The following is a 20,172-nucleotide window of genomic DNA, read 5'->3' as shown; positions in this document are numbered from 1 at the left end:
TACGATATGAAACAAGAAGATTGTATAAATAAGATTACTTTGACTTTCGCTAATCGAAGCATCGTTGGATTCTTATTTTAAACGAAATTATCCTAATTCCTCTTCACTTATTCATTTCGAATTAGCTCAATAATATATCATTGGATGAATGGTCTATAAATCATTTCATGTCATTTTATATGACGCATATGATTATAATCCCGAAATTCTATTCCCAATTGATATAAATCCTCAATCTTAGAAATATCCTACTTGTATGGGAAAATCTGACTTAGAGTTTAAATTAGTGGTGGTGGTCCAATATAGAATTACTCATAATATTTGGTATAAATTTAAGTCTTTGACTTTAATTTTAGATTCCAAATAGAAATTTTCTTATATTTCTAATTCCAGAATACAATACAGTTACACTCTCTCAAGTGTTTAATATCCATCTTTTATTAATGGATTAAAACTGTATGGAATATGAGTTAGGTATTCTGTGACCAGGATCCACTTGCAGTATTCTAAGAACTCTTTGATGTAACTAAACCTATGTCGTCAATAGACACTACCATTTTTTTAATCTATGGCATTTGTATCTTGTTCATAGTGGATTTGACAAGATCAATCTCTGCAAAGAGTTAATATGCCTATATCCACTGAAAGTAGTTCATCTCATTCGCAGATGTACATTCAGGGGTGGATATGAGTTTTTCGTTGTATTCTTAAAACGATAACTCTAGATTATACCTTTTAGCAAGAAATTTGAAATGTTTGAAAAATTTCATTAATTTCTAGCAATGGTTAAAACCATTAAGGTAAGTGGTTAAAGATCTTGCGAACTGATAGGGGTGGAGAAATAGTTAGTAGATATGCAGTTCAAAGATCATTAAATTGATTTTTGAATTATATCCAAACTTACCTCCCCAGAAATTTTGAGTTGCATATTGATGATTAGTTACTAGTCGTTGCCTAATTCCTTCTATGGTAATACAATTTCAGAATGATGTAATGGTTGTATACTTAACGTAAATCATTACCAGATTCATGGATGACCTAATCAAAATCTTAAGAAAAGCTAGAACTGTTAACCATGGTTTGTTAGCTATTCTAAATGATTAGGGGTGGACCATCCCATAGTCAATAGATAAGAAAGTGTTTGTTCAAACAAATACTACTTTTCTAAGATAATGACTAAGTCTGAAAACAAGTAGAGAATAAAGGAGATATTTAATTCTTGATTCCAAAAGTGTTCTATCATCTTATTTGACATATGATGATCCCACTGCCTCTGTTGTCTTGTCACAACCAAAGAGGTTAATACCATTTAGTTTTCTTCGACATAATTCACGGTACCTTGTCGTAGTGGGAGAGTTTCTAGGAACTCACCTTCTTATGACTTGGGAGACACTAGTGATTAAAATCCATTGTGAGTTTAAACAAGTAATGGATTGTCAAGATAAGAAAATAAGAAGAAAGCCAATAGAACTATGGTTTAATCCATTCACATGGAATAACCTAAAGTTTTCTATTACAAGGACATAAAAGGAAATTTCGTTTATAAGTCCATTCAATGGACTTAACAAACTTCCTGTTCCTAGTATTATAGGTTTGAGTTTATCTAAACCTATGGCTTATGGTATACCTGGTAATTACTTACTCTAATGCAAGCAACTTACTTTAGTAAGATGCTGAAGCATTTTCTTTCTAATGGCAATCTATAGAAGCTTCACAACTTCTTAGGTATAGATTTTATTTATCTAAGGAAAAGTCTAAACTATTCCAGAAAAGATAAAGCCATGAAAGAATTTCTTATATCAACAGTGAGAGGTCTTAGATATGCTTTTGTATGCCTTAGACCAGACACCTGCTGTTGAGTGGAGAATAAAGGAGATATTTAATTCTTGATTCCAAAAGTGTTCTATCATCTTATTTGACATATGATGATCCCACTGCCTCTGTTGTCTTGTCACAACCAAAGAGGTTAATACCATTTAGTTTTCTTCGACATAATTCACGGTACCTTGTCGTAGTGGGGGAGTTTCTAGGAACTCACCTTCTTATGACTTGGGAGACACTAGTGATTAAAATCCATTGTGAGTTTAAACAAGTAATGGATTGTCAAGATAAGAAAATAAGAAGAAAGCCAATAGAACTATGGTTTAATCCATTCACATGGAATAACCTAAAGTTTTCTATTACAAGGACATAAAAGGAAATTTCGTTTATAAGTCCATTCAATGGACTTAACAAACTTCCTGTTCCTAGTATTATAGGTTTGAGTTTATCTAAACCTATGGCTTATGGTATACACGGTAATTACTTACTCTAATGCAAGCAACTTACTTTAGTAAGATGCTGAAGCATTTTCTTTCTAATGGCAATCTATAGAAGTTTCACAACTTCTTAGGTATAGATTTTATTTATCTAAGGAAAAGTCTAAACTATTCCAGAAAAGATAAAGCCATGAAAGAATTTCTTATATCAACAGTGAGAGGTCTTAGATATGCTTTTGTATGCCTTAGACCAGACACTGTTGTTGAGTGGGAGTAATGAGTAGGTATCAGATTAATCCAGGAGAAGAACATTGGAAGACAATCAAGTAAATCCTAAGATAAAGAAGAGGAACTATATGTTAGTCTATAAGGGTGTGTTTAAAAACTCTTAGACTACACCATATCAGATTTCGAAATTTGCCTATGTGCTAGTAAATATTTCTGATAAGATGGTGATTACTCTGGGGGTGGAATAGTGATTTTGGAGAAGTATAAAAACCTATCTGAAGTCTCTAGGTCTACCAGAGAGGGATTTAATGTTAAAGCTGCAGGAAAGGTACTTATTCAGTCTAAGGAAAGTTCTATACATCTTTGGCACCATTCCAAATTGCCTTAAACTACTAGTGTTAACTTCCTGATTAACCAAAAGTAGTTGCCAAAGGTATAGAATCCAGTATCCCAAGAGAGTAGACATATAGAGAGGAATTTCACATTATCAATGATTTTGTGATTAAAGGAAGAGTAATGGTGGAGAAAAGGTTGTGTATAATTCAACCTTTCAGATCCTATTACGAGGAGTTTACTACTACTACACTTGATTTGTATATCAATGTGTTGAGATTATTTGAAACGCACTTTTTGTTTTATATTAGTACAAGTGGGAGTTTGTTGGGTTTTATGCCCTAAATAAAACTCATTTCAATATAATCAGATTTACTTATTAATATAGATCAGAAATAACATTTAATGTTGCACGGTTCACATGATTTATTTCATGATTATATGTACATAATGTATAAATTCATCTGAAACCCTTTTCACATACTTGATCCTGTTTATTGTGCCGTCAACACATTGGAAAGTAAACATGACTATGTGAATAAAGTTTCCTAGATTTATCAGACATAGGGTTTTACTGATATGATAATCTACAACAGAGTTTACTTGCATTTGGAGAAGTGCTATGTTCTTTCCAGAGCATTGGTTAAAGTAAAGCTCAGGTTGGATGCATGGATTATGCATCGGAAGGGACCGATATTGAACTTTGACTTAGATTTAATTAAACTTACCGTAATATCTATTCAAGTCAATATCGCCTAGTTGATCCTAGATCAAATGTTCTTAATCCTGTTATGATTAGGCTCAATCTTGAAAGGCTATTTGTGTTCTTTGATTTGTTAGTTAAGCCTACTTTTAGGTCAGGGTGATACGTACATTTTGGGAACACGGTAGTGCAATTGAGTGGGAGCGCTAGCATAAACATGGATTTTATAGCTTCTATCTGGCGAATAGTAAGCAAAGGATGATCTCCTTCGAGCTTGACCAAACGAACATAAATGGTGGAGTACTCATTTCACATAAGCTGAAATATCATTTATACGGGGTCAAGTGTTTTAAGGAATAAATACATTGTAGGGTGTAACGATAATTTAATCCCTTTACAGTGTAGATCATTCATATAGAGGATCATTGATCACATTAGGATTATAACAATGGATAACTAATGATGTGTCTATATGGTGGAACATATAGAGCATTCTATATACTGAGAGTGCAATTCTAAGTTCTATGCGTGGATTCAACGAAGAATTAATAAGTTAGTGAATTTTAGTGCTAAATTCTTGATCTACTTATTGGAAGCTCGGTTATATAGACCCATGGTCCCCCCACTAGTTGAGATAATATTGCTTGTAAGACTCATGTAATTGGTTTTGATTAATCAATTATAATTCTCAAATTAGACTATGTCTATTTGTGAATTTTTCACTAAGTAAGGGCGAAATTGTAAAGAAAGAGTTTATAGGGGCATATTTGTTAATTATGATACTTTGTATGGTTCAATTAATAAATATGATAAATGACAATATTATTTAATAATTATTTATAGTTATTAAATAGTTAGAATTGGCATTTAAATGATTGAATTAGGAAATTGGCATTTTTGAAAAAATCAGATACAAAAGGTGGTAAAATTACAAAATTGCAAAACCCAAGGCCCAATCCACTTATGTATGGCCGGCCACCTATATGTATATTTTAAATTGATTTTTTCATTATTTTAATGCCATATAATTCAAATCTAACCCTAGTGGAATGCTATAAATAGATAGTGAAGGCTTCAGGAAAATAAGACTTTTCTTTAGACTTTCTGAATCAGAAAAAAACTGAGCCTTCTCTCTCCCTATCTTTAGCTGACCACTCTCTCTCTTCTTCCTTAGAATTTCGAAATCCTTAGTGATTAGAGTAGTGCCCACACACATCAAGCAATACCTCAATCATAGTGAGGAAGATCGTGAAGAAAGATCATCAGCAAAGGAGATTCAGCATCAAGGATTCAGAGAAAGAGATCCAGGTTCAGATATTGATAATGCTCTGCTACAGAAAGGAATCAAGGGCTATATATCTGAACGGAAGGAGTCATTATATTCCGCTGCACCCAATGTAAGGTTTCTTAAACTTTATATGTGTTTAATATATCGTTTTAGAAAGTTCTTATTTAGGATGTTAATAAACATACTTGTGAGTAGATCTAAGATCCTGGTAAAATAATTTCCAACAACTGGCCTCAGAGTCATGGTAATTGATTTACTTGCAAGAAATTTGGACTTTAAAACGATTGTTTGTATGTTCTTTGGATGGTATCATGTTGTATTGAGTGTTATTTGATGATTGATTGATGTTTGTGAAATTTTCGTGAAAAATAATTGCGATTTTATCTCTGTAATTATTTTTATTGGATAGTATGGAAAATGTTGCTCCAGAATTCGCCCAAAATACGTGGACCAGTCGAGAGGGGACACGTGGATCAGATAACTTGGCAAGATTTGCTGTCTTTGTGCGCCACCAGGAAGCGCTGTTAGCATGGGTCCCGGAGGAGGCACCCGGAGTACAAGGTACTCCAGGAAGCTAGCATAGCGTGAAGGGTCTCCGGGATATGTCAGGTCTCTCCCGAGCAATCAAGTCGCATTTAATGCTGCATGGGAGGAAGCGTGTTGGGACTGTAACACGCAATAAAGTCTGACGGCACAACCCCCCAAACAGCAGCGCTACAGTAATGATCATTTAAGTCTAGCGACGGCTACTCTGCGAAGAGTCACGTCAATCACAAGGCAAAAAGGACATTCTTCATAAAAGCCCTACAGCACCTAGGGATTTGACCATGCATCACCCATGGTATATTCATCGGAAATGCCCAACTTTATGGATACTTACACACACATGTGTAAGAACAATTCTAGGGATTACCCCACCAAAACACTATAAATACCCCCTCAAAGCTCATTTAATGGGGTCGAGAATCTTGGTTTGCAAAAGAGCAAGAAGAGAAAATACTCACCAAGAACATTCTCTGTATTTAAGAGAAAAACATTCTCTCAAGTGTAGAATCTGTATTAAATACATCCATTAATAACAGTGGCTCGTGGACTAAGGCTCATTAACGCCCCAACCACGTAAAAAATCTTCATCTCACTTTCTTACAGCTCTTTATTATAATCATATTTTTATAGTTGCCGAAAACCTCGGTCAACATTTTGGTGCTTTCATTGAGAGCTGAGGAAAGCTGCTACATAACAAGCATTTAACTTCACAACAATGGTGGAGACAAGAGCTACACGTCATCCTCGCCCTCTAGAAGACGCTCAAGACCCCAATGAGGAAGATGTAGCCTCAAGGGCAGCAGAGGAGTCCGAGGAAGAAGAAGAAGAAATAGTTCCCGATGAGAACTACGAGGAACACCTCGACGAGTATGCCTATGACGGAGGAAGCTACTCGGAGTTGGTGCTCCTTAGACAAAAAGCTATCGATCATGAAGCTGAGATCGAAGCTCAGAAAGCGCAAAATCAAAAATTGCAGGAAGTGATGCTAGCCATGCAGAAAGCCATGGAGGCAGCTGGTATTCACGTGCATCCCAAGGCGATGGCCGCTGGGCTCGACGGGGAGCCAGCGACGTCTTCGCCTAATTCCTAGCAGCAAAGGCCTAGGGAACCTAGCCCTATAAGGCACCCTGCTGAGGAAAACCAAACAAAAAACCCTACTTCTACCCCTGGTCGGAAGAAAAAGGTGCAGGATCCGCGAAGGGTCCGCTCGGATTTCCCTAAAGGGAAAGGTCCGCAGAGGGGCAAGCCCCAAAGAGGGAGTCTTGGCCCTCAGGATCGAGGGGACCGGAAAAGCGTTTCCGTGCACCAGGAACCAGGGGGTAGGGGAAGAAGACGACAGAGATGTCCACCCATTGATCTGAGAAATCAAATCAATGGGAATCAAGGTGACCTCCGGGATCACCTTGACCAAAAAAGATACAGGCCCGTGGTCTCCTCGGGTACTGTAAACGAAGGAGTTATGGCGGAACTTGCCATACTTCGAAAAGATATTGCTCGAGTCTCCCGGAGGCAGAAGGGAGACGACTCCGACTCGGACAGTGAGGATCGGGAGCCTTGTGCCAAACATATCCTGGAGGCGGAGCTCCCTAAAAACTTCAAGATGCCCGAAATGGCAGCATATACTGGGAACTCCGACCCCAGTGATCACTTGTCACGGTTCAACCGTGTCATGACAGTCATGCGGGTCAGCAATGACGCCAAATGCTTGTGCTTCCCCCTCACTCTGAGCGGATCGGCAGAGGAATGGTTCAAAAAATTGGAACCAGGATCGGTGGGTTGTTGGAACAAACTCCAAACCAACTTCCGGACACAATTTGTCGCTGCCAGGAAGGTCAACTTGGAGGTTAGTGCCTTGACCAACATCAAGCAACTGCCCACCGAGACCTTGAAGAATTACATCAAGAGGTTCCGAGAGGAAGCCTCGAAGACCAAGAAGGTCGACGACGGACAACAGCTTGCGCTTCTCCAAGCAGGAATCCGCACTGGGACTCCCTTCTGGAACGAGTTGCAGCAAGAAGGCGCTGCTAGCCTTCAGGACTTCCAGAAGCGAGTCCAAAAGTATATTAACCTCGAAGAAGCCCAAATCGTGGCTTACGGAGGCTATTATCCCACCGGGATAGCGGGATACATGCCAGGAGTGTCGCCCTCGGGTACTGTCCCGACCGCGACTCCCCCGGTAAGTGGCATACAGTTCTCTGCCACTCCCGGATACAGCCAGGGTCAGGCTTTGGCCCCGGCATCTTCCCATTACGGCAACCCGTCCGGGGTGAATGGACGGACTCCTTCACAAGCTGCCCCGACTGCTAGCTTAACAGGCCCTACCCAGGGGTCGAGGAGCAAAAGGTCCTCCAAGGGCAGCACCCGAACGGGAGAGAAGCGCCAAAAGAAGGGGTACACACCCCAATACACCCAGTACACAGAGCTCACGGACTCTCAGGAAGGTGTATATTTTGCCACAAGGCAGAATACACACTACCGGAGACCCCAGCCATTGTACAAAGACAGCTCCCGGAGAGATCCGAGTAAAAGGTGCGAGTACCACAACGACATTGGTCATAGCACCAATGAGTGTAAAAATCTCAAAGACGAGATTGAAAATTTGATCCGTTTGGGCCACCTCTATGAGTGGATCAAAAATAGGTTGCCCCACCTTAATCCGGGCGGGTGGCGGGGGTATGCTTCCGGAACGCCGGGGGTACGACAGAGTATTGCCTCCAGCTGCCCCCGCAGGTGACACCCAGCATATACCCGGGCTACCGCCACGGCCTAATGGACGGGTAGCCATGATCTCCGGAGGTCCCCATATCGGAGGAAACACTCGCAAGGAGCGAAAAAGATATGCCGAGGCCGCGAGACACAGTGAGGTGTGGGAGGTTACTCAACTCCCGGCTCAAAGGCCTCGGCTAATGGACCAGCCCATAACGTTTACGGAAGAAGACGCCAAGACAGTGCGTTTTCCTCACCACGACCCGCTGGTCATAGAGACCCCCATCGCAAATAAGGTGGTGGCTAGGGTCCTGATTGACAATGGGAGTTCCGTGAACTTGCTCTTCAAAGAAGCCTTCACTGCGATAGGGTTGACCGACCGGACCTCTCGCCTAGTGGATCGCAACTCACAGGGTTTAACGGAACGACGCTAATCCCGATGGGAAAAGTCGGGCTCCCGATTACCCGTGCCCGGATACCCCCCAAAGCTCATTCAAGTATTGCACCTTCGTGGTGGTAGACTGTCCAACAGACCTACAACGCAATCCTAGGCCGACCGCCCTCGTCGACTTTGGTGCAATTACTTCAATCCGACATCTATGCCTAAAATTCCCTACCCTGTGAAGCCGAGTCGGAACGGTGAGGGGAAATCAAGGAGAGGCCGTGCAATGTTACAATGTTGCCACCCACTTGCCAGTACTCATGGTCCGGGGGCCCCCTGAGATAGAGAAGGCTGAAGAGGACGAGTTGGATCCTCGCATAGGGTCCGAAAGGGTCGTGGAACCAATGGAGGACGTCGAAAAAATACCAGTGTGCGACGACGACTCCACCAAAGTACTCCGGATAGGGAGGAGCCTGGATCCGGAGGAAAAAGATAAAATAATAAAAACACTGAAGGGCGCCATCGACATCTTCGCATGGCGCCAAGAAGACATGACCGGCATCAGCCCTCATGTCATCACCCATGTACTCAATGTCAACCCGGACATGTCCCCTGTACAGCAAAAGAGACGCCCGCTCGACTCGGTGAAAGCCGAGGCCTTAGAGAAAGAGGTGGATAAACTTTTGTCCAATGGCATGATCCGCGACGTGTATTATCCGGAATGGCTGGCCAATCCGGTCCTGGTGCCCAAGCCGAACGGGACTTGGCGGGTTTGTATAGATTTCACAGATCTAAACAAAGCCTGCCCAAAGGATCGCTTTCCGCCGCCCAGATCGACCGGATGGTAGACGCCACGTCCGGATTTAAGTCGCTATCTTTCATGGATGCCTATGCTGGGTACAACCAAATAAAAATGCATACGGCAGACCAGGAGTGCACTAGCTTCAGGACCGATAAGGGGGTATACTGTTACCTAGTCATGCCTTTCGGACTGAAAAACGCCGGAGCAACCTATCAAAGAATGGTTAACCGGATGTTTAAAAGCCTCCTGGGACGAAACATGGAGGTATATGTAGACGACATGCTCGTCAAATCCAAAGCATGCAACAGCCATGCAAGCGACTTAGAAGAATGTTTCGAAGTCGTCCAGAGATACGGCATGAAGCTCAATCCGAAAAAATGCACCTTCGGGGTCAAGTCGGGAAAATTCCTGGGCTTCATAGTCAGCCAAAGGGGGATCGAGGCGAACCCGGAGAAAATCCAAGCTCTCCTGGACATGCCATCCCCCAAGAAACATAAGGACGTGCAGAGCTTGACCGGAAAGGTAGCCGCACTGAGCCGCTTTATCTCACGATCCACGGACAAGTGCATACCCTTCTTCAACATACTGAAGAAATGCCAAAAGTTCGAATGGTCAGATGAATGCGAGGAGGCATTCAAAAGGTTAAAAGACCACATGGCCAAACCTCCTATCCTATCAAAACCCGTCCTTGAAGAAGACTTGTTCCTTTACTTGGCCGTCTCCGAGCATGCGGTCGATCTTTGACACGGTCCGGGAGGAAGAAAAAATTCAGCACCCCGTGTACTATGTTAGTAAGCGCATGGTAGGGGCCGAGACAAGGTACCCGGTTATTGAAAAATTAGTATTCTGCCTCCTGATGGCATCAAGGAAGTTGAGACCATACTTCCAAGCCCATCCGGTCAGAATCTTGACCAATCATCCACTCTGGCAAGTTCTCCGTAAGCCCGAAGCATCCGAAGACTCCTCAAGTGGGCGATGGAGCCGAGTCGGTTCGACTTACATTACGTGCCCCGGATTTCCATAAAAGGCCAAGCCTTGGCGTACTTCATCACCGAATGCAATGAAGCCGAGGCGACAGCCAATACACCAGAGCCACCAATCCCCACTTGGAGAGTATTTGTGGACGGAGCTTCTAATGAGAACGGTTCAGGAGCCGGAGTGGCTATGATATCACCTACTGGATTGCGGCTCCAGGCAGCACTCCGATTCAACTTCACAGCTTCGAATAACGAAGCCGAATATGAGGCCCTGATAGCAGGGCTAAAATTGGCTAAAGCTGTAGGAGCCAAGAGAGTGGAAGTCTACAGTGATTCTCAGCTGGTCGTAAACCAAGTTTCCGGAGAATACCAAACTCGCGGCGAGCGGATGGCCGCGTACGTAGCCATAGTCCGAGAATTGCTCCACGAGTTCACGGACTACAAAATAGAAAGAATCCCCCGAGAGAAGAATGCTCATGCGGACTGTCTGGCTAAGTTAGCCTCGGACAGCGAAATCGAAGAGCTGGGGGTAGTACCAGTGGAACGCTTGGCGGAGCCAAGCATCAAAATAAAAGAGACCACACAAACGGTTGGGCAAGAACCCGGTGGATGGTCCCCATCATAAAGTACATAACCACGGGTGAGTTGCCCCAAGAGAGGGAGCCGTCTCGAAAGATTCGATATCGTGCTCATCGTTATGTAATGATGGATCAAATTCTCTACCGGAGAGGACTCAGCATGCCTTATTTAAGGTGTGTATCGGACCCTGAAGCTAGACAAATCATGCTGGAGGTCCATGAAGGGTTCTGTGGAGATCATACGGAGGACCCAGCCTCTCAAAGAAAATATTGAGGCAAGGGTACTTCTGGCCAACAATGAAAAAAGATTGTATAGACTATGTCCAAAAGTGTGACTCGTGCCAAAGGTACGCGAACATACCGAGAGCTCCTCCAAATGAGATCACTTTGATGACCAGCCCGTGGCCCTTCGCGGTCTGGGGAATAGATCTCATCGGGTCTCTACCTACGGGAAAAGGAGGGGTAAAGTATGCAATAGTAGCAGTGGACTACTTGACCAAGTGGACAGAGGCTGAGCCTATGAAGACAATAACTGCTAAGAAGGCATTGGACTTTGTTATTAAAAACATAGTGTGTCGATACGGCTTGCCTCATAAAATAGTCTCAGACAATGGAAAGCAATTTGATTGCGAGGAATTTACTGACTTTTGCAACCAACACGGAGTGGTAAAAAGCTTCTCCGCGGTAGCCCGGCCTCAAACAAACGGCCAGGCGGAAGCGATCAATAAAATCCTAAAGGTCACCTTGAAAAAGAAGCTACCGGCCCGTAAAAATAACTCGGCCCGAAGAATTGCCAAGGGTATTGTGGGCCTACCGACGACCCCCGTAACCACAACCGTCACTCGCCGTTCTCAATGGCGTACGGTTGTGAAGCAATGGTCCCGGTGGAAACATTATTCCCATCCCACGGGAGGACGACTTATGATCCGGCCATCAATCGAGCCTTCGCTCCAAGAGGCTTTGGATCAAGTCGAAGAACTCCGGGATGAGTCTCAAATACGGATGGCTGCTTATCAAAAGAAGGTGACCAAGTATTTTAACTCCAAGGTTAAAAACAGAAAATTTGCTATTGGAGATATGGTCCTAAGAAGGGTTTTTCCAGCCACCCAAGAACCCGGAGTGGGGGTACTTGGACCAAATTGGGAAGGACCATATGAAATCGAGGACGAAATCGGTTCTGGCACTTACAAACTGAAAAGAATGGACGGAACTACTGTCCCAAGAGCCTGGAATGCCGATCACCTCAGAAAATATTACCAGTAGCAAATTAAACTTAGATTTTGTTCAAAGGGTTTGTACCGTCCAAATGTATGCCTCCTCTATATTAAATAAAACTGAGTGCCTTAAAAACAAAGTTTCTATGCCACTCAGGGGGGTACTAGGGTATACCGCACGGACAAACAAAAACAAACTAAGTAAAATATCCTGACCCAAAGGGCAGGTCAAAATATGCGCAAAAATAACAAGCATAAGTATAAAAACCCTGAGCCAAAGGACAGGTTAAAATATATAAGTGTGACAAATAAAGATCGCATATATAAAAAAAAAATATCCTAGCCCAAAGGGCAGGTCATATACATATAAATGGCCCGGGGACAGGCCTTAAAATATAATTGTCTCCCCTTCAAATGAAAGCTGCCGCCTATATGTAAATTGTTCTAAGGCAGCAGCAAATATGTACAAACAAAAAAAAAAGAGTTATAAAAGAAACGGGTAGAATCTGGGTCAATAATACGGCAGCTCAGTCAGCCCGCGGAGGAAGACGAGGTCCAATCCGTGCCTCAACCGCAGCGTCAAGCTTCTTCTTCTTTTCCCGAAATCTGGCAATCATCTCCTCGGGTTTGGGATAAAAAGTAAGCTTGATACTCTGATCATTGGTGGCCCAAGCCATATAGACACCATCATCAAAGCGCTTCGGGCACCGGGCGCAGGAAACAGGAGAAAGGAGCTCGGCCCTCTTGGCCTTCCTGGTGGACTGTTCTTTGAAATCCCTAAGCTCCTTCAACTCCGCAGCTAGAGCGGCCTTGGATTCGATGTCCGACTGGTGAGTCTCCTCTAGAGATCTCACCTTGGCGACCATTTCATCCAAAGCCTCCCTGGCTTCCCGAAGATCTCGCCTGGCCTTCTCGGCAGCCTCGGTTTGAGCCCTTAGTTCCTCCTGATGATGGGCCTCCATCCTGTCTCTCCGCAGAGCCTCGTCCCGGATCATGGCCTCCGCCTGAGCCTTCTTCGTTTGGTCTCCTCTTCCTTGGCCTTGGCCGCTGCCTCCTGGCGCTCGGCAGCCTCCTGGTAGATCTGCCTCTCCCCTGTGAGGTCTTGGAGGACCTTCCTGACGTCATTCATGTCCCCAAAGTCGGACAGAGCGAAGCCATGGTTTATGATGTTCCTGGAGAGGCGGCCAGCCTCAGCAGCAAGCTGAACCATAACGAAGTATAAGGAAAAATTTCTCAAAGGAAGAAAACAAAATACAAACAACAAAAAGGAAACGCAAAAAAATTGCAAAGTACTTACCACCGTGAGAGAATGGCTGAGGTCCTGGACCTGGAAGATGGAGTTCGAGGAAGACCAAGTGGCAAACCGCTTGGGCGCACAACGTGTAAGCTGAGAAGCGAACTCGCCGGTCATCTCCGCGGCAAAGGGAGCCAAAGTAGGCCCTAGGAGAGGACGGAACCAGTCCGTTAAGGGGTCCAGATTGAGGTTCCACGGATCATGGTAGTCCGGGTGGTTGATGCTCGCCTCAACCTCAGCTCGCAGAATCCTCCTAAGGGCCTCCACTTCGGCATACCCCCGGGAGTACTCGTCCATAGCGTAGTTGTGTTTAGCTATGCGAAGCTCCTGCCTCACCTCATCCCTCGGAATCGGGGTAAGCTCGATGTGGGGAGGAGCAGGATTTTCCTCCATCGGGGAGACCCCGCCGTCTAGGCCATGGGCAGGAGTGTCGGCCCTCCGAGGCCTCTTCGGCTCGTCCTGGGCAATCATCTTGCCCTTACGCTTGCGAATCAGAGCCACTTCAGGCTCCTCCTCGTCCTCCTCTGCTACCTCCGGAAGGGCTTGAGGCTCTCCTGCACCCTCAACGGCCTCTCCCAGAAGCACCTCCTCGTCATCCACTAAGTCAATGGTTTCGGGAGGAGCGCCGGAAGGAACCTTCAAGGAAGGGGCCGGGGGAGAGGGGGTGAAAGCCGGAGGAGCCACGGGAGTATGAACCCCGGCAAGCTGTTCCAGGATGGCATCCATGGAGGTACCTGTTCCAAAAAATAAGCAAGTGTTAGAAGTTCGTGAGGAACCGCTTATAAAAGATACAGCAAATAAGCTACTCCTACCCGAACTTCCTAATTCGGCCCTAGCAAAGTCCTGAACTTTAATGCTGGCAGCATCATCTCCAAGATAACTGTCCGAGGGCCGAAACCACTCGGACGCTATGTAAGCCGATGGACCTAAGGGAATAGGTTCGGAGGGCGGGAGCCCATCCGGACCGACCTAGGTAATCTCCTAAGTTCGTAAAATAAAATTCCTTCAATCGATCCCCCCACCGGTCAACGGCATCTTAAATCTACGAAGACGCTCGTCGAACCCTACGAGCCTATGACCGGTATATTCATCAACGGAAGGAACATAGCGTATTATCAAGGGAGACTTACCGCCGCACCGAAGTGCTAGCACGGGAGCACCCGAGTTTGGTTCGGGGGTGAAGGCTGAGGCCGGGAAGTCTGTTTCTCGGAAGAATCTTCAAGACGAAGGGGCCCCCCTGCGGACGATCCTCAATCTCTTCTTGAAGTATCTTGTCAAAAAATTTAGCTTCGGACTTCCCGCCAATGGCTTGGCTCCTTCGCACCACCGGACTCCCCACGCGAAGCCCTCTCCCGGAGGCGCCCTCGGGCCTTAGAGTACGCCGTCTCCTGGGCCTTCCGTAGAGATAATCTTGGTACTTCTTCTCTCGCCGTAGCAATGAGCTCATCCCGAAGGCCTTCTCCGCAACCGCGCCCTCACATTGGGGCAGATGACCCGTGAGAGGTTGGAGTCATCCACGGATTGGTGAGAAAGGATAAGTTTGGCCTTCCTACAATTCTCCGTGGTGACTAGGCCCCCGACATCAAGATCGGCGTGGTCGTAGGAGGCAAAGGCCTGGGCCCTTCGAAGGAAAGCCTGAGTGGGAAGCGTCCGTTGGTAAGGTGGGATCCGCACCCACTCCGTGAGAAGCTCCGGGTGGTCCACGGCCCTGAACCCGGAAGAAAAGAAAAAGCGGTGGCGGTACTCCTTAACATGAGTCTGCCTATTATACGGAACCACCCCCTCGTTAGCAGGGTGGATCCGGAACCCATAAAAACCATCCTTAAGTTTGTCCCCTTTCTTGGGGACGGATACAAGTTCATAAAAATACAAAATTTCCGCCGGACTGGGAGACCCCCAGCCACGGGCGGTGTAAAAAATAAATAAGCCTGAGAGCAGGCGGTAAGCTTGAGGAATAAGTTGGTATGGCGCAAGGCCGACAAATACAAGAAAATTAACAAAGTAATCTTGGAGCGGGAGCATGGCACCGGTCATCAAATGGGTCTGACTCCAAGCCCCGAAGCCGTCATAGTTATGATTAGGCGTCTCCGAGTCGCGAGGAGGCCGGTGAAATGTCCCTGAGGTGGAGGGTTTGATCCCGGCCACATTAATAATGTTCTCCAGCTGGTGAGGACAAGTCAGGGTTGATCGAAGCTCGGCCGCTTCCCAACCGGTTGCACGGGACTTGTACCCCTCCTGGGCAACGGGTCCCAGAGAAACCTCCTCCAGCGTGGCCATATTTTTCCCTTTCTTCTTCGAAGATTTTGAGCCGAAACGTACATTTTGTGTTCCGAGAAAAAACAAAAAGGGAAAAAGAAAAGTCCAAAGCTAGGTCCCATACCAAACCCTAAATCAAGAAAAGGGAGTGGGGGTCCCCTAACCGCTGGAAAGAGGCCCCCTCCGGACACGTGTCACATGGGAAACTCTGGAGAGAATCCCTGAACAAGTGTCGGGTGCAGTGAAATCGCAGAAAGTGGTTTTGCAAAAAGAAAAAAAGAGAAAAGCCATCCTATGCCCTAAGCGACTGTTAAACGAAGAACCCATGGCCCTCTTCAAACAGAACTGTATGACTACAACAGGGGCATGATAATGGCGATCCTACAACTAACGCAGTAAACATACAACAGAACTCGAAGAACTTAAACACTCACAGAAGCCTCTAAGTACGAACCCAGAAAACGAACGAAGTAAATATAAGCATGTTATTATCTAAGGATGCAAGAAACTTACAGTCGATCGTTGAACTGGAGGTACTGAATGTGGTTGAGTGAGAGTTGAGAAGAACTGGCAAAGTCAAACACCGGAAAACTGAATGAAGTGTCTGGGTATTAAGACAGTTCGTGCTACTTTGAGGAATTTTCTCTCTAGGAAATTCGAGCAGAAATGGCAAGGAATGGAAAGTAACCGAAATGAAGGAAAGGTGGTGGCTTTTATAGGCAAAAACGCATGAGGAACAGGCGTCATCACCTACCAATCGCACGGTGGGGGAGACGCACGATTCGAATTCCCAAAGATCAACGGATCAGATCAATCTACCATTAAGGCAGTGGAAACGTTTGAGTATCCGTCTGACACCATTAATGCGCCGCATCAATCATGGGGTGTGAAACGAATCGACCTCTTCAAAAGCGAATCGCTGCATTTAATGCCATTATCAGACGCACCTCCACGCGCCCCCAGGTTCGTATCAGAAGACCGAGGAGGCGGCTAGAGACATTCCTGCAAAAAGCAAATCGCTGCATTAAATGACATCATTTAATTTGCCCCCACGCGCTCGAGGCTTGAGCTAGGGAAACGAGGAGTCAACCGGAGGCACTTGAACAAGCCTTGGTTTATTTTTACTAAGTAAACAAGGCTTGGGGGGTAAATGTTGCTCCAGAATTCGCCCAAAATACGTGGACCAGTCGAGAGGGGACACGTGGATCAGATAACTTGGCAAGATTTGCTGTCTTTGTGCGCCACCAGGAAGCGCTGTTAGCATGGGTCCCGGAGGAGGCACCCGGAGTACAAGGTACTCCAGGAAGCTAGCATAGCGTGAAGGGTCTCCGGGATATGTCAGGTCTCTCCCGAGCAATCAAGTCGCATTTAATGCTGCATGGGAGGAAGCGTGTTGGGACTGTAACACGCAATAAAGTCTGACGGCACAACCCCCAAACAGCAGCGCTACAGTAATGATCATTTAAGTCTAGCGACGGCTACTCTGCGAAGAGTCACGTCAATCACAAGGCAAAAAGGACATTCTTCATAAAAGCCCTACAGCACCTAGGGATTTGACCATGCATCACCCATGGTATATTCATCGGAAATGCCCAACTTTATGGATACTTACAGACACATGTGTAAGAACAATTCTAGGGATTACCCCACCAAAACACTATAAATACCCCCTCAAAGCTCATTTAATGGGGTCGAGAATCTTGGTTTGCAAAAGAGCAAGAAGAGAAAATACTCACCAAGAACATTCTCTGTATTTAAGAGAAAAACATTCTCTCAAGTGTAGAATCTGTATTAAATACATCCATTAATAACAGTGGCTCGTGGACTAAGGCTCATTAACGCCCCAACCACGTAAAAAATCTTCATCTCACTTTCTTACAGCCCCTTATTATAATCATATTTTAATAGTTGCCGAAAACCTCGGTCAACAGAAAACATTAAGCAAGTTAGCCTTTTACAGAACTTAATTTGGATTTTATTTGAATTAGTTATGATTTTTTGAAGATTTGAAAAAATCGGGGCTGTGCTAATATTTTCCTGCGATCGCAAATCTGTCCGTACAGTTTCGAATTTTTTTGTTTTTCTTCGATTTTTCATGCTTTTTCATGGAATTAACTTCCAATTTTTTGTATAGTTTTGTATTTATACTATTACTATTCCTAATTAAATTCTAATTATCATTTTGAATTAATTTAATATTTTTTAAATTTAATTCAAGATATTAGTGTAATTTGAATTTGAATAGAATTAGTATCTATCTTCTTGCTTAAAAATCTATCTTACTTTTAAATTTGATTATATCTTATTTTTTTTTAAATTTAAGGTCAGATTTTATAAGATATTTATAAAATCTTTTAAGATATTTTTTAAAATATCTTATCTTTAAGATATTTTTAATTATATCTTATCTTTTAAGATTTTTTTTTTAATTAAATATTTTTAGATATTTTGACCTTATTTAAATTTAAAATAAGATATTTATAATCATGTAATTTTAAATAGATGTAAGATATTTTGTTAACTATTAAATTTTGTTATTTTATTTATTTAAATTAAATTTAAAATCTGAAAAGATATTTATTTATCTTTTCTAATTTTTTATTTAATTTTTATTTATAAAATAACATTTAAAATTTAAAAGTAGTTAGCAAATTTTTTGAAATGATATTTAGGTTGGTTGAAACCTAATTTTTCAAAAATTGTAGGTTTAATTTTATATTTAAATTTTTTCTAAAATTTCGAATTTTTCAAATTTTTTTTAAAAATTTTCGAAATTTTTTTTATTATTTAATTAGTTATTTTCGAAATTAAAAATTTAATTTAAAATTAAATAAATCCTACATCCAACTATCCAGCTAACCTTGTTGCAGGAGTATGTGTTTTAGCTTATGTGTAAGTTTTCAAAACCTATTATTACTTGATTGCAAATAGCCATGGTTACTTTTTGCCAGATCTAATGATCTGATGGCTCCCTTGGTCAAGTTAATAATTTGTAACAGGTATATTTACAATCTTCTTTCATCTGTGTATGACCTAGCAACATGATAGGACCCATCCAAAGTGTGCCTGTGTGAGCCTATGTGTTTAATTTTATTATAGATGCATATAGGTTGTTGTTGCTAAAATAAATTATCATAGTTCTTGATAGAATTTATTAGGCCCATTTAGTTTTTGGGCCTATTCAATTAATAACAGTTGTTCTTATTAAGGTTAAATTCCTCTCTTTTGGGCCTTGTGTGAGAGTTGGGAGCCATAGAAGTGGGTACGACATACTGAACCCAGCACCCCCTCACACAAACCACCCCAATTGTGAAGGCCCATTTGCCTGATTTGAACAACTGTACTAGGTTAATTACACTAGTTTAACCTAATAAAATTGATTAGCAACATAATTAATTACATTTATTTTGAAATTAATTTAAGAAAGATATAGTTTAAAGAATTTTTTATTCTAAGCTAAACTATATGTATTTTCTTGTATTTAATTAAATATAGAATTATAACCATCTAGATTCTTTCTGGAGCTTAATTTAAATTTTTCATTAAATATTCCTATTCAAGTTGATATTTAGTTATCTACAACTAACCAACTTAAATCTGAATATCTTTTGAATTTCAAATTTCAAAATTAAGTTGAGGAATTTTAGGCATTGGTTATTAAGATTCTTTAGATATTTTTTAAGTTAATATCTTTTCGAATATTAACTTAAAATGGAATATTTTCAAATTAAGTGGTTACAACTTAATTTTTGATATTTAATTAAATTTAAATTTGAAAAATATTTAAGTTCTAGATTTTTTCTAATACAACTTAAATTAGATATTTTTTCAAATTTTGTGGAAAAGATACTTAGTCAAATAAGATATTTTCTAGATAGTTATTTCTAGACTACTTATTATTTCTAATATTAAATAGGAAAATATTATAAATTGTGAAATTAATTATTTAAATAATTAATTTTGGTACAATTTATTTTAAGTATATTTTTCCTAGTATTAAACTAGAGATTAATAATTAAGCCTTCTCTACACTTAATTATTTATTTCTTGAATTTAATACATTTAATTAATTTGAAAATTAAATATCTAAGTTGATTTTTATCATCATACTTAAATATTTCTTTTTCATGACATTTAATTAAATAGAAAATTATTTTTAGTTGAAATTTATTTTTTCAACTAAATTTAAATAATTTTCAAAATATATTTTTTTCTTTATTTTATTAATCAATTTTCGAAATTGCATTTCTTAAATGCTGCAATTTCGAATTTTATTTGAAAAATAGATTAAAGTTGTAAATTATTTTAGGACCAACTTAAATCAATAATTTTTTCATTAATTGATTAATTTAAAATAAATTGAATTAAAGTATATTATTAGAAATTGAATTAATTAGTCAAAGGAAAATCTAGATAGATGATATTTTTGCTTGAAGTATTTTTCTAGTGTATTTAATTAAATAGAAAATTAATATTTAAGTTGATTTTCATCATCATACTTAAATATTTGAAATTTTTCTTATATATTTAATTAAATAGGAAAATTATATTTTTTGTTGTAAATTAATTTTATTAATTAATTTTGGGCCAACATTAAATTAGAATAA

The sequence above is a fragment of the Cannabis sativa genome, chromosome 4 (assembly GCF_029168945.1).
Source record: "Cannabis sativa cultivar Pink pepper isolate KNU-18-1 chromosome 4, ASM2916894v1, whole genome shotgun sequence".
Classification (NCBI taxonomy): domain Eukaryota; kingdom Viridiplantae; phylum Streptophyta; class Magnoliopsida; order Rosales; family Cannabaceae; genus Cannabis; species Cannabis sativa.
This window is presented reverse-complemented; position numbering follows the sequence as displayed.